The 7,024-nt window shown below is 44.7% G+C and overlaps 1 pseudogene; it reads left to right on the forward strand.

Annotated features, from left to right (window-relative positions):
• The first annotated feature begins 1,505 nt into the window (after window positions 1–1,505).
• On the forward strand, window positions 1,506–1,623 carry LOC126250296 (5S ribosomal RNA; annotated as a pseudogene).
• The last annotated feature ends 5,401 nt before the right edge of the window (window positions 1,624–7,024 follow it).

The raw sequence follows: 7,024 nt of genomic DNA on the forward strand, positions 1-7,024 counted from the left end.
TCTGAATTATACAGGGTGGTCCATTGATATTGACCGTGACAAATATCTCACGAAATACGCATCAAACGAAAAAACTACAAAGAACGAAATTCGTCTAGCTTGAAGGGGGAAACCAGATGACGCTATGGTTGGCCCGCTAGATGGCGCTGCCATAGGTCAAACGGATATAAAAAAATTTTTCAAATGAGTGTGAAATCTTATGGGACTTAACTGCTAAGGCCATCAGTCCCAAAGCTTACACACTACTTAACCTAAGTTATCCTAAAGACAAACACACACACCCATGCCCGAGGGAGGACTCGAACCTCCGCCGGGACCATCCTGCAGAAAGTGTCATCACTTCTGTCTCTAAGATGGTCCTAGGTTGTTTTCCAAAAAGGAACAGCACGGAGACAAAAGTGATGACACTTTCTGCAGCACCCGACCACCATTTTGCATGACAATGCTCAAGCACGTACAGTGCAAGCTGTTACTAAGTTGTTTGTCGATGGAGCTGCTGAGTGCTATACCACCTACTGCACTCCCCTGACTTAAGCCCTCGTGAGTTCAACTCGATTTCTAAACTGAAGGACACACTTCACGGCATTCGCTTCAGAACTGCTACAACTTCGTCGGGCAACAGACCGCGCCGTTCGAACTGTCAACACAACTGGCACTGCAAAGAGTATCCTACGACTTCCACATCGCTGGCAACGGGTTATACACAATGCTGGTGACTACTCTGAAGGTCAGTAAAACTTTGAAACACGTATCTATTTTGTACGAGCTGTAAATAAATAGTTGCCACTAATAAAGTTCCAACCCTCGTATTATGGCTGTACTGTCTAGCAGTATTTGTTTTGCCTGTAACGTCACTGAACCAGTGTAGGCGCGCCATTGTGATTAGCTTTATGCAAAGCTATAAACTGGTGTAGCGCGGAAACGCGTTTAGCGAGGACATTGGTTCGGGTGTCACTGTGAAGAGCTTTCGGAGCACTACTCGCACCCAAAGTGAGACAATAAATATATTCGCCGGAATATAAGTGAAAATCTGTATTAAACTGAAAGTAACAAAACAATGAAAAATGTCATGTCATATCAGTCGTAAATATTTTATAAAATTATAAAAAAATGCAAGTCAGAGGAAAGCTCGTGTCGAAAGGAAGACGAAAAACCAAAAACGTCCCGTGCCGAGCGAATGTGAGAACTATGGCAGAGCCGAAATGGAAATGAGTAAACGGTGCAAAGTGATTACATAGCTGGCCCAGCGAGCGTACAGCTGCCAGTGATAGTCCAGACTTGTGATTTATCTGTTCTGTAATCATCATAGTGCTCTGCGTAATCACTGTATTAAAAAGACTCATAATTAAATTACGTACTAACAGGAACAACTTGTTGTGATCTGATCTCTACTTTTTTTGCGAAAATTCTACGGCGCGGACCCGAACTGCACACAGAGAAATTATCTTTTATCTGACCGTTGTAGTAACATCAAAATCGTTTATTAGCCGCCCATTCAATAGAGGGGCAACGGCCTTGCCGCAGTGGATACACCGGTTCCCGTGAGATCATCGAAGTTAAGCGCTGTCGGGCGTGGCCGGCACTTGGATGGGTGACCATCCAGGTCGCCATGCGCTGTTGCCATTTTTCGGGGTGCACTCAGCTTCGTGATGCCAACTGAGGAGCTACTCGACCGAATAGTAGCGGCTCCGGTCAAAGAAAACCATCTTAACGACCGGTAGAGCGGTGTGCTGACCACATGCCCCTCCTATCCGCATCCTCACCTGAGGATGGCACGGCGGTCGGATGGTCCCGATGGGCCACTTGTGGCCTGAGGACGGAGTACTTATTCTATAGAGACTAAAATTGTAAAAATGTAATTTACCGGAATCTCCTACAGACATTTTTGTGCAAGAAAATTATATATTAATAGAAAATATGTTATTCTGTGTTATGTGTTAAGGTGTTACGCAGAGCTGGGCGGGGTGGACGTCTAAGAAAATATGTTATTCTGTGTTATGTGTTAAGGTGTTACGCAGAGCTGGGCGGGGTGGACGTCTAAGGATGGTGGCGTAACTGGAAGGTGCCTGGCTACGCAGCACGCCTCGAACATCAGCAACATTCAATTTGCATGGATTCATGTCTGTACGCAGCCATTCTGTAACAGTGTATACAAGTGTACGATAGTTCAACGTAAAATAAACAGTCATGTCACGCCCAAAATGACAACGTGTTAATTAATAATTTCCGGGTAACTGAATCTTTGAGAATTTTATTTACTCCCGGATACTGCGGAGTGATAACCGTAATCCGCTTTCTGTATGCCACATGGACAGAACAAGTGGCCTTCATATCTGAATCAGTTGTCTTTAAGAATTCCGTGATACCTGTTCTGGACATTGGCCGGACATTCTGACCAGAAATCTCATTAGTATTACCACAACACGAGCTGCCAGTCAACACCTAGAACATGCGCGCCAAGCAACATCCGCAGACACCATTACTTACAAGAAACACACTTTGCAACAGTCACACCAAGTCTTGCCCTATTCTCCATACTGCAAAAATAACACCTTTAAAAAACCGATGGAGCGATATTAGGTGGTGTTAAAACTACAAAGCCGAACCACTTTTCGATAAATGTTTTGATTTTCATTTGAATCATCCTCGCCAAATAACCAAGGTCCCAATTACAAGTCATAAATACACTGAGGTGACAACAGTTATGGCATACTTCAAAATATCGTTTCGGACCTCCTTTAGCCCAAAGTAATGCAGCAACTCTACGTGGCATGGACTCCACAAGCCGTTGAAGTCCCTTGCAGAAATATTGAGCCATATTGCTTCTATAGCCGTCCATAAAAGCGAAAGTGTTGCCGGTGCAGGATTTTGTGCACGAGATGACCTCTCGATTATGTACCACAAATGTTCGATGGATGGCCAAATCATTCGTTCGAATTGTCCAGAATGTTCTTCAAACCAAACGTTAACAATTGCAGCCCGGTGAAATGGCACATTGTCATCCATAAAAATTCCATCGTTGTTTGGGAACATGACGTACACGAATGTCTGCAAATGGCTTCCAAGTAGCCGAACAAACCAATTTACAGTCAATGAACGGTTCAGATGGACCAGAGAATACAGTCCATGCCACGTAAACACAGCCCACACCATTATGGAGCAACCACTAGCTTGCAAAGTGCCTTGTTGACAACTTAGAGTATGGCGCAGATCCCGCTAAGCCATGGACTAACACTACCCTCAGCTCATACCAATTGAAATCGGGACTCATCTGACAAGGCCACGGTTTTCCAGTAGTCCTGGGTCCAACCGATATGGTCACGAGCCCAAGAGAGGCGCTGTAGGCGACCTCGTACTGTCAGCAAAGGCACTCGCGCCATTCATCTTTGGCCATAGCCCATCAATGCAAAAACTTCGCCTCGCTTTAAACGAATACGTTCGTCGTACGTCCCACATTAATTTCTGCGGTTATTTGACGCGGGGTGTTGCTTGTCTGTCAGTACTGACGACTCTACGCAAACGAAGCTGCTCTCGGTCGTTAAGTGAAGGCCGCCGACCACTACATTGTCCGTGCTGTGAGGTAATGCCTGAAAAATGGAATTCTCGACATGGTCTTGACACTGTGGATCTCTGACTATCGAATTCCCTAACGATTTCCGGAATGGAATGTCGCATGCATCTAGCTCTAACTAACAATTTGCGATCAAAGTTTGTTAATTCACGTCGTGTGGCCATTATCGCGTCGGACACATTTTCGCACGAATCAACTCAGTACAAATGACAGTTACGTGACTGCACTGCTCTTTCATATCTTGTGTACGCGATATTACCGCCATCTGTATGTGTGCATATCGGTATCCTACGGCTCATGGCCAGACCAAAACTTTCAAATGTCGTCAAACACTTCGGGTCTGGCCGTGAGACCTGCTCGCATGGCCTAATGGTAAAGCGACCGCTCGCTATCAGCGGGAAATCCGGGTTCGAGTCCCGGTCCGGCAAAATTCCGAAGAATTATTGCATCGTACTTCCGAATAACACAGGCACTGCAGTATCGAATTTAAGCAACGTCGGGAGTGGCCAGGACTTGTATGGCTTACTGCTGAGTACGCCACAAGCTCCTGTTGGCTGCTTTCTATTTGTTTTTACGGCAAAGGGAAGGAGAGAGATGCAGAAGGTTCACGATCACTGGACTTCGCGCCAATATCCTGGATTAAATTCCAAACCTCACCGCAGTGTCCCTTGAAGTGCGGGCGTGGGACACTGGTGATGGTGATTGCTCGTCGAATGATGTTAAGCTGGGCGGCCACTTGGCGCTGTTCGAGAGTAGGAGGCTATGTGCCGGCACCTGGTTTCACTCTCTCCCTTCTCTCACCATCATCATCCGAATAAACAAAACATCACACTATACACACTCCAATTACGATCGCCCATATTTTCCAGATACACTTAAATACACAAGTCCCACCCTTCGCGAAGGAAAGGTGCCAGTATGCGTGAATGATAGATTCAGCCACCTAATTAGAAAGGTTTTTCATGTCTCCAAGCCAATCAAGCCACTCGACTTTGCATTTTACGTGTCTTCCTTTGCTAGTTCTGTGCTCCTCCATCGCGCCTGGAAGTCCGACCCCTCATCACGGAAATACCTCAGGTTCCCTGTGTTTCCAAACGTACAGCTCTAGCAGAGTTGGAGTGTAACAGAGATATTTATTATCGCACTCCGTATGGAGGCGACGAAGCCTGCAACGTTTCGTAATGCGGACTGTTTGACACGGTATCTGGCGGGGCCATATGCCTCGTAAAACGCCACCGTCAGATAAGCAGCGCCACCTGCTCGCTGGCGCCAGGTACTGCCTCTTCCGTATACAAAGCGGGCTCCCGGCGCTGTCCCTCAGTGAATCTTAAGCTCATCTGACCGCAAGCTGATATCTTATTAGCAACAGCCACGTATGAGGGAGTCGCCCATACAGAAGTCAATTACAAATACTGACGAAACAAGATTATCATTGTGGTACTGACAATTATTAATTTATCAGTTAGTCGCTCATCGTTACAAAACTGTATTAGGAAATTCAATACACCAGAACTACAGTTTACGTACTAATGTGCCGGCCCTTGTGGCCGAGCAGTCCTAGGCGCTTCAGTCCGGAACTGAGCTGCTGCTGCCGTCGCAGGTTCGACTCCTGCCTCGGGCATGGATGTGTGTGACGTCCTTAGCTTAGTTAGGTTTAAGTAGTTCTAAGTGTAGGGGACGGATGACCTCACATGTTAAGTCCCATAGTGCTTAGAACCATTTGAATTATTTGAACGTACTAGTGTACTTATTTCTGATGCTATGCGGTTTACGGCTTACAGTGTATCCAGGTCTTAACTTGAACGGCGAGAGCCTGTTACAACAAAATAAGTGCAGCAGAAATTTCATTCTGTTTCTTTTTCATCGTTAAAAAAAGGATGACAATGTTAGATTCGTTACACATCACAGTATACGAATAAATCTCAAAAGAACAAAAAAAATGCATTTTATGTTACATGACTCAGTATAATATCGTGGATTCCATACATTGTCAAAATTAAAGAAGAATTTTAGTACAAGGTGCAATAAGGCCCTCAGTGACACTCATTCTAGATTGCTGTAGCAGTAAAACAGATAAGCGTGTTTTGTCAAATCTGGATTTGAATCCCAGATCATCGAACTGATTTAACTGATCAGTAAAACACGAATTGTAATCATTAAGCATAATCTACATTTTTTGAAAGCCTGCAACTGTGTCAATAATGATTTAAATAACAAAGTATGCACCAGTTATGTTTTCCCATGCGTAGCATGACGCGTTTCAGGAATCTGTTCCCAGTTTCAAGTGCTGTGCTAATATATATAGATATTGGATGTAATGTTTCTGCGTGTGTTTTTTCCTCCTCTCTTTCCCCGCGATCGTCTTTTTATTTTATTTTATTTTCTTACTGCAATCGCAAAATCGGAAATTCACTCACACGCAACACAGCGTTCATTATTATTTCCAGATTTCCGATCGCAGTAGGAACATAAAAAGACAGCTGCAGAAGAAGAGCAGCAGAAAAAACACGCAAGCAGACATCAAATCCAACACCTACGTAAACTACCACAGCAACTGAAAGTGGGAACAAATTCCTGAAACGCTTCGTGCTATGCATGAAACAATGTATCTGGTGCAGTATTTAAATATTTAAATAAAAATTTTGTTAGCAGCGATTTTGATCACCACGAATTGCATGCATTCAATAATAAACGCGCAGCAAGCAAGATGCCAGATTATACTAATGCAACCATACATGCATGAACTGAGATTTCATTCGATAGCGTCTACCGTAACTGACGGAGATAAACCAAAAACCCGAACTGATTTACGCAATTTAGGCGTTATTACATAAAAACTGCTTTCTTTCGTTTAATTCTACTCAAATTCTAGTTAAGACGTTGTCAGTAAAATAAGACACATTTCCGATGTTATACCAAGTTCTGCTGAGGTGGCACAGATTTCTATAGATTTCCTTTGAACGTTAAAGTGCAAAGTGCTTACGTTGTACTCCATCAGTTAGTTGTCTATTGCAGCGATATTTACATCGCTGATTTGAGCTTTTCCCATCAGTCGGAATGTCTAGTGCTAGTGAATAACATGTATCAGTTTATCATCAGGCCTTGTATCCGCAGCACTCACCACGTCGCTGCATGTTCTATTGATGTAAACCGAGAACCCGGCGTTGCCGGGTATGTATTTATTGCAGTTCGTCTCCTACCTGCCCTCCCTCTGTTCATCTCCTCCGCTCCCCTCTCCCTGCTCGTCTCCTCCTGCCCCTCTCTCTACCCATTTGCTACTCCTCCCCCCTCTGTCCATCTGTACCTTCTCCGTATCTGTATCCATCTCTTCCGTCTCCATTTCTGTCTGTCCCTCTCTTCTTCTCCCCCCTTTCCCCCCTCTGCCGTTCTCACCCAACGTTGTCACCTTCGCCCCAGTAGGAGGTTGATGGTAATTGTCCCCACAGTATTTCT

Source organism: Schistocerca nitens, chromosome 3, assembly GCF_023898315.1.
Source record: "Schistocerca nitens isolate TAMUIC-IGC-003100 chromosome 3, iqSchNite1.1, whole genome shotgun sequence".
Classification (NCBI taxonomy): Eukaryota; Metazoa; Arthropoda; class Insecta; order Orthoptera; family Acrididae; genus Schistocerca; species Schistocerca nitens.